The sequence below is a fragment of the Mus musculus genome, chromosome X (genome assembly GCF_000001635.26).
Source record: "Mus musculus strain C57BL/6J chromosome X, GRCm38.p6 C57BL/6J".
NCBI classification, from domain to species: Eukaryota; Metazoa; Chordata; class Mammalia; order Rodentia; family Muridae; genus Mus; species Mus musculus.
This window is the reverse complement of record NC_000086.7, coordinates 65,244,513-65,258,353: the sequence shown is the minus strand read 5'-3', so window position 1 is coordinate 65,258,353 and position 13,841 is coordinate 65,244,513.

Here is a 13,841-nt window from a genome sequence, read left to right as displayed (position 1 = left end):
CAGACTTGATCCTCCTGTTCCATTCCAGCACCCTGTCTCATGCACCCATAACTAAGTGCTCTATTTCCCTTTCTTAGGCAGATCCATTTGCCCTTCAACTAGTCCTTTAATTGAACTAGAGAGCTGCTAATCTAAAAAAGGAGCAGATTCAGATCTTTCCAAAGCATCCTTCCCTCTTTAGTGTCCAGCCAGTTTATAATATATGGAGAAGGAGGAGGGACAAAGGTAGTCAGGAATTGTGGAGCTCAGGTACTCAGCCACAGATCTGTGATAACCCATTGTTGCCATCCTTTGCATGCTTCTTTTTTTTTATTAGATAGTTTCTTTATTTGCATTTCAAAAGTTATCCCCTTTCCCCCTTCCCCATCTGAAAGCCCCATATCCCATCCCCCTCCCCTTGCTCCCTCACTCACCCACCCACTCCTGATTCCCATGTCCTGGCATTCCCCTACACTGGGGCATTGAGCCTTCACAGGGCCAAGGAGGGCATCTCCCCCCATTGATGTTCAACAAGAACATCCTCTGCCACATATGCAGCTGGAGTCACAAGTTCCACCACGTGTACTCTTTGGTTGGTGGTTTAGTCCCTGGGAGCTCTGGGTGTACTGGTTGGCTCATATTGTTGTTCCTCCTATGGGGCTGTAAACCCCTTCAGCTCCTTGGGTCTTTTCTCTATCTCCATGATTGGGGACCCTGTGCTCAGTCCAATGTTTGGCCAAGAGCATTCACCTCTGTATTTGTCAGGCACTGGCAGTGACTCTCAGAAGACAGCTATATCAGGCTCCTGTCAGCAAGCAGTTTTGTTGGCATCCACAGTAGTGTCTGGGTTTGGTAACTGTATCTGGGATGGATCCTCAGGTGGGACAATCTCTGGATGGCCTTTCCTTCAGTCTCTGCTCCACACTTTGTCTCTGTATCTCCTCCCATGGGTATTTTGTTCTCCCTTCTAAGAAAGATGGAAATATCCACACTTTGGTCTTCCTTCTTCTTGAGCTTCCTTTAGTCTGTGAATTGTGTCTTGGGTATTGAGAGCTTCTGGGCTAATATCCACTTATCAGTGAGTACATACTATATGTGTTCTTTTGTGATTGGTCTACCTCACTCAAGATGATATCCTTCAGATCTATCCATTTGCCTAAGAATTTCATAAATTCATTCTTTTTAATAGCTGAATAGTATAGCATTGTGTAAATGTACCACATTTTCTGTAGCCATTCCTCTGTTGAAGGACATCTGGGTTCTTTCCATCTTCTGGCTATTATAAATATGGCTGCAATGAACATAGTGGAACATGCGTCCTTATTACATGTGTCCTTATTGGAGCATCTTCTGGGTATATGCCTAGGAGTGGTATAGCTGGGTCTTCAGGTAATACTATGTCCAATTTTCTGAGGAACCGCCAGACTGATTTCCAGAGTGCTGTGTTCATAGCAGCCTTGCATGCTTCTTATTCAGTATTTTGGGGCTCAAGCTCTTGTTAAGATGATGAGTTGATTTAATTTCTGCTGTTGTCAGCCTTCTATTCCTCCAGGGGCATCTGAGCTGTGTGAGGGGGTTAATTCAGAACTAACAGTGTGTATACACTGACTCCTTTTCATAATATGGAGTACAAGGATCTTTGTAACACAGAATATCAATGTGTTCCATCTGTCCCTTCTGTCCACTATCAGAACCACGGATAATGGCCATTTAGAAAAGAGATGAAAAAACATTTGTAGAGGGCTGTGTTAGGCATAAAATACCTCTCCAAAGATGTCTATACAAGTCTTAGTTTGGGTTGTACTGCTGTGAAGAGACATTATGATGTGGCAATTATTTCATAAAGGAAAACATTTCATTGAAGCTAGTTTACAGTTTCAGAGGTTTAGTCCATTATCACCATGGTGGGAAGCATGGCAGCATGCAAGCAGACATGGTGCCAGAGAAAGGGCTGAGAGTTCTATGTCTTGCAGCAAGCAGGAAGAAACTGAAACACACGTAAGTCTGTGTGGGCCATTCCTATTCAAACCACCACAGGGTCCTAGTTTCCAAAACCTACAACAAAGTGAGGAAATTGGGTTGCAGACAGAATTAAAGTTGGTATTATTTGTATCTAAACTGCCCCTACTCCCAACCTCAACCCACCTTGTTTGTGAAAGGCTTGGTCCTCAATGCAGCATTGCTTAGAGGTGGGGAATTGGAAGATGATAAGATTATCAGGGTTCTGCCCTCACCAATGGATTTACATTATTCTCAGATTCATGGCTGCATAGGCTACCAGGAGCTTATGGGAACTTTAGAAGCTTGGGGACATTGCAGGAAATAGGTCACTGCCCTCTCTTTTTCCTCCCTCCCTGCCCCCTGCCTCCTCCTCCTTTCTCTCTGTCCTTGCTGGCTACCCCCTCACCATGAACTTTTGCTTCACCACAGGTCAAGATACCATTGGGCCTAGTGAGCATGGATTGAATCATGGGCCAGATGATCCTTAATAAGTCATTTTTCCTTTAATTTCCTCAAGTATTTTGTCACAGCTCTGAAAAGCTAACCAAAGCTAATCAACCGACTTTGAGATGAGATTATTCTGGAAGTTTCAAGTGTCCTGACATAGCTGTAAGTGTTTTTAAAAGTATAAGAGGGAGACAGTTTGTGTCAATCTTGACACTTGAAAAAGCCTGGCCTGGCCTGGCTGTCTATGAGAATGGAGAGGGTGTGATCAGGAAGTTCAGTAGCATCTAGATGTTAGAAAAGGCCAGGGGACAGATTGCCTCTACTACTCCTGAAGGAGTGCGGCCGTGCAGAATCCTTAACTTTATCTGAGTGATGTATCTCTCTTCTGCCCTCCAGAACACACCATGCTTATATTGCTGTGGTGATTTGTTAGAACAACCACAAGTACAAAGCAGAGAGAAGATAGAAAAGGCTTCTGCCTGCTTTGTTCAGTGCTCCATGCACCACAGCCCCCAATCCAACTGCAATATCAGAGGGCCTCAAGGAGACTTGCACTGGTTTAGAGCAGAGGTGGGAAACTTCACACTGTCCCTAGCAACCTCTGTGCCATACAGTTCAAATTTGTGTCACCTCAGGAACCAGGCTCACAGTGACATAACATGTTCTTTAGGAAGTCCACCAGAACCTCAGGCTGGGAAAAAACAAACAAACAAACAAACAAACAAACAAACAAATGTGTCCTATATGTCTGAGACTATTACACAGAGATTGAAATTCCCCTCAACATACACATGAGTTTTGCTATGTAGTCATTGTTGGATAGCCCATAACTTGCCATGTGGACCAGGCTGGACTTGAAGTGGTAACAATCCTCTTTCCTTTGCCTTCCATAAAGTGAGGTTATAGGCATGTGCCATCATGTGTGGCTTACAAAGAACACTGAAGAGTCATAAATAATCTAACCTGATTTATTTATTTATTTATTCACTTTACACCTCCAAATCAGCATCCCCTCTCCTCCCAGTACCCCTCACACAGATCATCCTCTCATTTCCTTCTCCCCTTCTCCTCTGAGAAGGAGGAAGCCCTTACTCCCACCCTGGCACATCAAGTCACTACAAAACTAGGCACATCCTGTCCCACTGAAGCCAGAAAAGGCTGCCCAGCTAGGAGAATGGGGTCTATACACAGGCAACAGAGTTAGGGATAGCCCACACTTCAGTTGTTGGGGAACCTGCATGAAGACTAAGAGGCATATCAGCTACATATATGCAGGAGGCCTAAGTCTAGCCTGTGCTTGCTCATTGGTTTGTGCTTTAATCTCAGGTTAGTGGATTCTCTTGGTCTTCCTGTGGAGTTCCTCTCCTTTTTGGGTCCTTCAAGCCTTCCCCCAACTCTTCCACTAGACTCCCCAAGCTCCATCAAATATTTGACTGTGGGTATCTGTATCTGTTTCCCTTGGTTACTGGGTGGAGCCTCTCAGAGGACAGTTACACTAGACCTGTGTCTGCAAGCATAACAGAATATCATTTATAGTGTCAGGGGTTGGCTCTCTCACATGAGATGTGTCTCAGGATGGGCCAGACATTGGTTGGTTATTCCCTCAGCCTCTGCTCTATATTTGTCCCTGTACATCTTATAATCAGGACACATTTTGGGTCGAAGGTTTTGTGTGGGGGTTGCTGTCCTTATCTCTCCACTGGGAGTTTTGCCTGGCTACAGGAAGTGGCCACTTCAGGATCCATATTCCCAACTGCTAGGAATCTCAGAGTCACCTCCAAAGACTCCTTAGGGCTTTCCCTCCTTCTCAAGTCTCTGACCGGAGTTCCATCATAGATTTTAATGTGAGGTGAAATTATTTCAGGAAGATCACCTGCTAATTATTAGCTTGTCCTATGTTGGCTCCTGATAACAGGTCTTAGAGATGCCCTCTACCCACCCACCACCAAGTTCTATTCACCTGTTCTCCCTACACGTGATCCCCCCCCCAACTTCTTCCCCTTCTCTCTCCCACCCAGTTCCCTCCATCCATCCACACTAGATATCTTTTTTCCCCTTTCTGAGAAGGATTCAACCACTTTTCCTTTGACCCTTCTTGTTATCTGGCTTCTTTGTTTCTATGGATTGCAGTCTAAGTAACCTGATTTTTTAAGTGGAATCAAACAGATAAAAGATTTGAATGGACACCTTACTAGCATGTGCATGAGCATGCACACACACACACACACACACACACACACACACACACACAAACCCAGGGTTGGCATTTATCTATGTCTACTATACATAACCTGTATATTTAATTTCCTAACATTGCAGGCAGAATATAATACACTCCACTCCATGTGCCATCAGGGAAATGAAAATACAATGATATACAGCAGAGCACCTACTAGAGTGAGCAACAGCAATCCTAGTGAGAGTATGAAGCAATACCAACTTTGTTTTCTTTGTTGCTGAGAAAAAACATGGTGTAAGCATTTCGAGAGACAGTTCAGTGATATCTTATGCAGCTGATCATAGCCTTGGCATATGGATCAGCAATCATACACTTGGAAGCTAACCAGATGGATTTAAAAACTTATGCCCAGGCACAACCCTTCACATAAATGTTTGAAGCAGCTGTCACATGTTTATCAGAGAGTTGCCACAATTCAGTTTAAAAAATATAAGTAAGGAAATGTAAACGAAACTGTGGTACATCCAGACAAGGGAATATTATTCAGTGCTTAAAAGCAATGAGCTCTCTAGCCATGGCAGCACATAAAATCCAAATTAGTGCTGCCCATGTGCACTGTTGGACTATCCACTAAAACACGATTAACTTACTAGGGGCCATGCCCCCTTTAACAACACCAACTGCCAGTAACTCTTCAACTAGGGGTGAAAGTTGACTCCCTCCCCTCTGTTAACAGCCACCAACTACTAATAACTCTTTAACTAGGGGTGAAAATTGACTCCCTCCCCCCTGTTAACAGCCACCAACTGCCAATAACTCTTCAACTAGGGGTGAGTGCCCCTTGCCCCTCCTCGATTCATGCAGTAATTTTGACTGGCTTGATTGTGTGCCAGTCTTGTGCAGGCAATCACAGTACAGTGCACTTTCTACTCTGTTTTTTTTTTTTTTCTGAAACATGAAACTGTTTAAAGACTAATGATTTTTCTAAAAGGAATGTTATGCATTTAGTCTAAACTGATGTTTAGCAATGACTATTTCAGATAATCTTGCTCAAGTTTTTAGTCCAAATGCATCCTTAAGTCAAGGTTACTGAATGGCCTCTGGTTTGGAATCAGTGTTTTAGTTTGCCCTTTTCTGTTATTATACAGACCATGACCAAAAACACCTTAGGGAGGAAAGATTTTGTTTGACTTACCTTTCCATATAAAAGTCCATAACTGGGGAAAGCTAAGGCAGGAACCATAAAGGCTAGAGGCCATAAAGGAGCACTTCTCACTGGTTTGTTCTTCATGGCTTGCTCAACCTGTTTTTGTATACCATTCAGGACCATCTGCCCAGGGGAAGCACTGGCCCCAGTGACCTGGGTCTACCCACCAAACAACCATTAATTAAAAAAACAAAACAAAACACACACACACACACACACACACACACACACACACACACACACACCACAAAAACCCTACAGAGTTGCCTACAGGCCAATCTGATAGAGGAGAATCTTCCTCTTTCCAGATGACCCTGGCCCGTGTCAGGTTGACCTGGGTATGGGACTAACTATCACAATCAGCTCCTTCTGCAAACCTTTGATTTGGGGAGTTTGCACAGAAGGACTTTTTATTTGCCCCTATACTTGTAGTGCCTAAGAGAAGGAAGTCAGTCATCGTGTGGGTTGGAAAATCAAAACATAAACATTGCATCTCTTCTCCAAATGCACTTTTTTAAGCACTGTCCATGTTGAAGTAAGGCTTTGTGGTAACTCTGCCTGACCAGAGTCACAATGTAAATCCTTGTCAGTAGAGGGCTCTGAAGGTACAATGGAGAAGATTTGTGCAGGGTTCTTCTGAGACAGAGTCTCATTATGTATGCAAACCAGGCTGGCCATAAACTGGTAATCCTCCTACCTTTCTTCCTCCACCTCTCAAGTGCTGCCATTACAGGCTTGAGTCTGTACACTTGGCTTGAACTGAGTTTTATGAGACTCTGATGTGCCTCATCAGTTAGACTTCTGCAAAGCCAGCCTTCTCCAGTGCTAGGCTCCTAAGAGCAAAGTTGTTGCACATAGAAACAGTGCTGCAGGCATCCCTCTCTTGATTTCCCTTCTCTTCCTATTCCTGGCCTTCTTTTAAGACAGTGTCTTTCTTTTTAGCTGAGGTTGCCCTCAAACTCAAGATCCTCCTGCCTCAGCCTTCAGAACACTGAGATTGCAGTCATTTTTCACTGTGCATGCACACTATATCCTTTAATTACTCTGTTCTGATTCCTTAATAACTTCAGCAATACTCAGAAACCAACAGATCCTCAGTGGGTGAGAGAAATTGCAAATTAATTAGTTACATACAATAAAATATTAATAACACAAAGGAGATGATCTACCAACTTATAGAAAAACCTGGAGGAACCAAACTGAGTGCTAGGTTTTCTATAAATCTAAAAGTTCACCTGGGGATCCATCACATAAACAACCACCAAACCCAGACACTATTGCAGATGTCAAAAAGATTTTGAGGACAGGACCCTGATATAGCTGTCTCCTGAGAGGCTATGCCAGTGCCTGGCAAATACAGAAGTAGATACTCACAGTCATCTATTGGATGGAACACAGGGCCCCCAGTGAAGGAGCTAGAGAAAGTACCCAAGGAGCTGAAGGGGTCTGCAACCCTATAGGAGGAACAACAATGTGAACTAACCAGTAACCCCAGAACTCCCAGGCACTAAACCACCAACCAAAGAATACACATGGTTGGCCCCATGGCTCCAGCTATATATGTAGCAGAGGATGCCGAGTCGGCCATCAATGGGATGAGAGGCCCCTGGTTTTGCAAAGATTATATGCCCCAGTATAGGGGAATGCCAGAGCCAGGAAGCAGGAGTGGGTAGGTTGGGGAGCAGGGCAAGGGGAGGGGATAAGGGACTTTTGGAGAGGAAACTAGTAAAGGGGATAACATTTGAAATGTAAATGAAGAAAATATCTAATAAAAATACAAATAAATAAATAAATAAATAAATAAATAAATAAATAAAAGTTCACCATTAATGATCAAAGTGAATCTAGGGCTGGAGAGATGGCTTAGTGGTTAAGAGTACTCATTGCTCTTGCAGAGGACCTAAGTTCAACTCCCAGAACCCACATGGCAGGTCACAACTGTAACTCCAATGATCAGATGACCTCAGATGACTGTGTGTGCTAGGCATGCACATGGTACACACACACACACACACACACACACACACACACACATGCATATACAGGATAATAAAATAAATCTAGAAAATTTAAACAAATATAAACCAAAATTTCTTAGTAACTGAACAATTGTACTCTTGCCTATTAATCCCAGAGAACCAGCAACTGATGTTCACAAAAAGTTCTGTGTGTACAAAATGTCCTTCAGTAGATAGAGAATAGACAAACCCCCATATACACCATCCCCAGGAATATTTCTAGGCAATAAAGAGAAACCAGCTCTTTTATAATTTTATATGCACAGTAAGTCAGATAACCACCCCCAGGTGTGTGTGTGTGTGTGTGTGTGTGTGTGTGTGTGTGTGTGTGTGTGTGAATTAAATTGAACCAATAGCAAAGACATTACAATACCTGGTGATCTCTATAAAATGAATAATATTTTTGAAATGGCAGAAGTGTGAAAGAGAAGAAGAGATCAAGGGCATGGAGGAGGTTGAGCAGGGTTTAAGGAATGTGTTTCTTAAAAGGCAGTGTGAGCAGACTGTGGAGGGTGAGCTAGCAGCCTGCAGAAGCAACACAGCTTCTGGAACAGACCCTGTTTTGGGCTCCAGCCATCTGGTCACCCTCCCCACCAGAGGATTGATGGACACATGGGAGGGCTCTGACCACCAGAGCAGTTGAGAGAGCCATCTTGTGTCCCGGGTCCCTTGGAGACCAGTATGAGCAGGTGAGCTTACAGACTACAGAGACAACACATCTTCTGGGACAGGAACTGTTTCACGCATTCATCTTCAGCCAGGAGGCAGATCTGAACACCAGAACTCTGTGCACCTTCCCTGCAAGTGGAGAGCTTGCCTGCAGAGAGTACTCTGACCATTGAGACTCAGGAGAGAGCTAAAATACCAGGACTGCTGACAGAGGCTAACAGAATCACAGGAGGAGCAAGCTCCAATCAAGACAACTATAAGTATAAAAGTATAAGTATAAGTATAAGTATAAGTATAAGTATAAGTATAAAAGTATAAGGATAAGGATAAGTATAAGTATAAGTATAAGTATCACCAGAGATTACCAGATGGTGAAAGGCAAACTAAGAATCTTAATAACAGAAACCAAAATCACTCACCATCATCAAAAACCAGCACTTCCACCTGAGCCAGTCCTAGATACCCCAACAGACCCCAAAAATAGGACTTTGATTTAAACAATATCTCATGATGCTGGTTGAGGACTTTAAGAAGGGCATTAATAACTCACTTAAAGAAATACAGGAGAACACTGCTAAAGAGGTAGAGGTCCTTAAAGAATTACAGGGAAACACAACCAAACAGGTGATGGAATTGGAGAAAACCATCCAACACCTAAAAAGGGAAGTAGAAACAATAAAGAAAACTCAAACTGAGACAACTCTGGAGATAGAAACCCTAGGAAAAAAATCAGGAACCATAGATACTAGCATCAGCAAGAGAATACAAGAAATGGAAGAGAGGATCTCAGGTGCAGAAGATTCCATAAAGAACATGGGCACAAAAATCAAAGAAAATGCAGAATGCAAAAAGATCCTAACTGAAAACATCCAGGAAATCCAGGACACAATGAGAAGACCAAACCTACAGATAATAGGAGTATATAAGAATAAAATTTTTCAACTTAAAGGGCCAGCAAATGTCTTCAACAAAATTATAGAAGAAAACTTTCCAAACCTAAGGAAAGAGATGCCCATGAACGTGCAAGAAGCCTACAGAACTCCAAATAGACTGGACCAAAAAAGAATTTCCTCGTGACACATAATAATCAGAAAAACAAATGCACTAAATAAAGTTAGAATATTAAAAGCACTAAGGGAAAAAGGTCAAGTAACATAAAAAGGCAGGACTATTAGAATTACACCAGACTTCTCATCAGGGACTATGAAAGCCTGGTCAGATGTTATGCAAACCCTAAGAGAACACAAATGCCAGCCCAGGCTACTATACTCAGCAAAGTTCTCAATTACCATAGATGGAGAAAACAAAGTATTACATGACAAAATCAAATTCACACAATATCTGTCCACGAATCCAGCCCTTCAAAGGATAATAAAGGGAAAACACCAACACAAGGACAGAAACTACACCCTAGAAGAAGCAAGAAAGCAATCCTTCAACAAACCTATAAAAGACAGCCATAAGAACAGAATCCCAACTTTAACAACAAAAATAACAGGAAGCAACAATTACTTTTCTTTAATTTCTCTTAATATCAATGGACTCAATTCCCCAATAAAAAGACATAGACTAATAGGCTGGCTACACAAACAGGACCCAACATTTTGCTGCTTACAGGAAACATACCTCAGGGAAAAGACAGACGCTACCTCAGAGTGAAAGTCTGGAAAACAATTTTCCAAAAAAATGGTCTGAAGAAAAAAGCTGGAATAACCATTCAAATATTAAATAAAATTGATTTCCAACCAAAAGCTATCAAAAAAGACAAGGAGGGGCACTTCATACTCATCAAAGGTAAAATCTACCAAGATGAACTCTCAATTCTGAATATCTACGCTCCAACTGCAAGGGCAGCCACATTCATTAAAGAAACTTTAGTAAATCTAAAAGCACACATTGTACCTCACACAATAAGAGTGGGAGACTTCAATACCCCACTCTCACCAAAGGACTGATCCTGGAAACAGAAACTACACAGAGACACATGGACACTAACAGAAGTTTTGAAACAGATGGATTTAATCGATAACTACAGAACATTTTATCCTAAAACAAAAGGATATACCTTCTTCTCAGCACCATATGGTACCTCCTCCAAAATTGACCATAAAATCGGTCAAAAAATAGGCCTTCACAAATACAAAAATATTGAAATTGTCACATGCATCCTTTCAGATCATCATGGACTAAGGCTGATCTTCAATAACAGCATAAATAGTAGAAAGCAAACATTCACTCTACTCAATGATTCGTTGGTCAAGGATGAAATAAAGAAAGAAATTAAAGACGTTTTAGAGTTTAATGAAAATGAAGCCACAACATACCCAAATTTGTGGGACACAATGAAAGCATTTCTAACAGGAAAACTCATAGCTCTGAGTGCCTCCAAAAAGAAACTAGAGAGAGCATACACTAGCAGCTTGACAGCACACTTACACGCTCTATAACAAAAGGAAGCAAATTCTCCCAAGAGGAGTAGACAGCAGGAAATAATCAAACTCAGGGCAGACATGAACCAAGTAGAAACAAAAAGAACTATTCAAAGAATCATCCAAACCAGGATCTGGTTCTTTTAGAAAATCAACAAGATAGATAAACCTTTAACCAGACTCAACAGAGGGCACATGGATAGCATCCTAATTAACCAAGTCAAAAAAGAAAAGGGAGACATAAATACATAACCTGAAGAAATCCAAAACACCATCAGATCCTTCTTCAAAAGGCTTTACTCAACAAAACTGGAAAACCTGGATGAAATCGAAAACTTTCTACACAGATACCAGGTACCAAAATTAAATCAGCATCAGATTAATGATCTAAACAGTCCCATTTCCCCTAAAGAAATACAAATGGTCATTAGTGATCTCCAAACAAACAAACAAACAAACAAACAAACAAAAAAGAACAGGACCAGATGGGTTTAGTGGAGAGTTTTATAAGTCCTTCAAAGAAGACCTAACTCCAATACTACTCAAAATATTCCACAAAATAGACACAGAAGATACTCTACCCAATTCGTTCTGTGATGCCACAATTACTCTGATATCTAAACCACACAAAGACCCAACAAAGAAAGAGAACTTCATACCAATTTCCTTTATGTATATTGATGCAAAAATACATAATAAAATGTTTCCAATCTGAAACCAAGAACACATCAAAACGATCATCTTTCATGATCAAGTAGGCTTCATTCCAGGAATGCAAGAATGTTTCAATATGTGGATATCCATCAATGTAATCCACTATATAAACAAACTCAAAGACAAAAAACAAATGATCATCTCATTAGGTGCTGAGAAAGCATTTGACAAAGTCCAACACCCCTTCATGATAAAATAATTGGAAAGATCAGGAATTCATGGCCCATACCTAAACATAATAAAAGCAATATACAGCAAACCAAACGGAGAGAAACTTGAAGCAATCCCACTAAAATCAGGGACTAGACAAGGCAGCCCACTCTCTCCCTACCTATTCAATATCTTACTTGAAGTCTTAGCCAGAGCAATTAGACAACAAATGGAGATAAAGGGGATACAGAATGTAAAGGAAGATGTCAAAATATCACTATTTGCAGATGATATGATTGTATACTTAAGTGACCCCCAAAATTCCACCATAGAACTACTAATCCTGATAAACAACTTCAGCAAAGAAGCTGGATATAAAATTAACTCAAACACATCAGTGGCCTTTCTCTACACAAAGGATAAACAGGTTGAGAAAGAAATTAGGGAAACAACACCTTTCATAATATTCACAAATAATATAAAATACCTTGGTGTGACTCTAACTAAGGAAGTGAAAGATCTATATGATAAGAACTTCAAGGCTCTGTAGAAAGAAATTGAAGATCTCAGAAGATGATAAAATCTCTGGTGCTCATGGACTGGCAGGATTAATACAGTAAAATTGGCTATCTTGCCGAAAGCAATCTACAGAGTCAAGCAATTCCCATTAACATTCTTACTCAAAGGTTTACAGAGTTAGAAAGAGCAATTTGCAAATTCCTCTGGAATAACAAAAATCCTAAGACAGCAAAACTATTCTCAATAATAAGTGAATCTCTGGTGGAATGACCATCCCTGACCTCAAGCAGTACTACAGATCAATTGTGATAAAAAATGCATGGTTCTGGTATAGCATCAGACAGGTAGATCAATGTAATTGAATTGAAGAAACAGAAATGAACCCACACACCTATGGTCATTTGATCTTTGATAAAGGAGCTAAAACCATCCAGTGAAAAAAAGACAGCATTTTCAACAAATGTTTCTGGTTCTAGTGGGGGGTTATCATGTAGAAAAATGTGAATTGATCCATTCCTATCTCCTTGTACAAACATCAAGTCTAAGTGGATCAAGGAACTCCACATAAACCACAGACACTGAAACTTATAGAGGAGAAAGTGGGAAAGAGCCTGGAAGATATGGGCACAAGGGAAAGATTCCTGAACGGAACAGCCATGGCTCATGCTGTAAGATAAAGAATCTACAAATGAAGGATATCATCCTGAATGAGGTAACCCAATCACAAAATTACACAGATAATATGCACTCACTGATAAACAGATATTAGCTCAGAAACTTAGAATATCAAAGAAATTTAAATACCTAAGACACAATTTGCAAAACTCTTGAAACTCAAGAAAAAGGAAGACCAAAGTGTGGATACTTTGTTCCTCCTTAGAAGGGGGAGCAAAATGTCCATGAAAAAAGTTACAGAGACAAAGTTTGGAGCTGAGACTGAAGGAAAATAAAAAACATCCTGAGACTGCTCCACTTGGGGATCCATGCCATAAACAACCACCAAACTCAGACACTATTGCATATATCACCAAGATTTTGCTGACAGGACCCTGATATAGCTGTCTCCTGTGTGGCTATGCCAGTGTCTAACAAATTATAAGTGGATGCTCACAGTCATCTATTGGATGGAACACAGGGTCTCTAATGAAGGAGCTAGAGAAAGTACCCAAGGAACTGAAGTAGTCTGCAGCCCTATAGGAGAAACAACAATATGAACTAGCCAGTACCCCCAAGCTCATGTCTTTTGCAGCATATGTAGCAGAGGATAGCCTAGTTGGCCATTAGTGGAAGGAGAGGCCCTTGTTCTTTCAAAGATTCTAGGCACCAGTATAGGAGAATGCCAGGGGCAGGAGTGGGAGTGAGTGGGTTGGGGAGAAGGGGGAGGGGGAGGGTATAGGGGATTTTCTGAGTGGAAACTAGGAAAGGGGATAACATTTGAAATGTAAATGAAGAAAACATCTAAGAAAAAAAAGAAAAGAAGAATTAGATATAATCAATAATTATCTTAAAGAAGTACAATTGTGACAGTT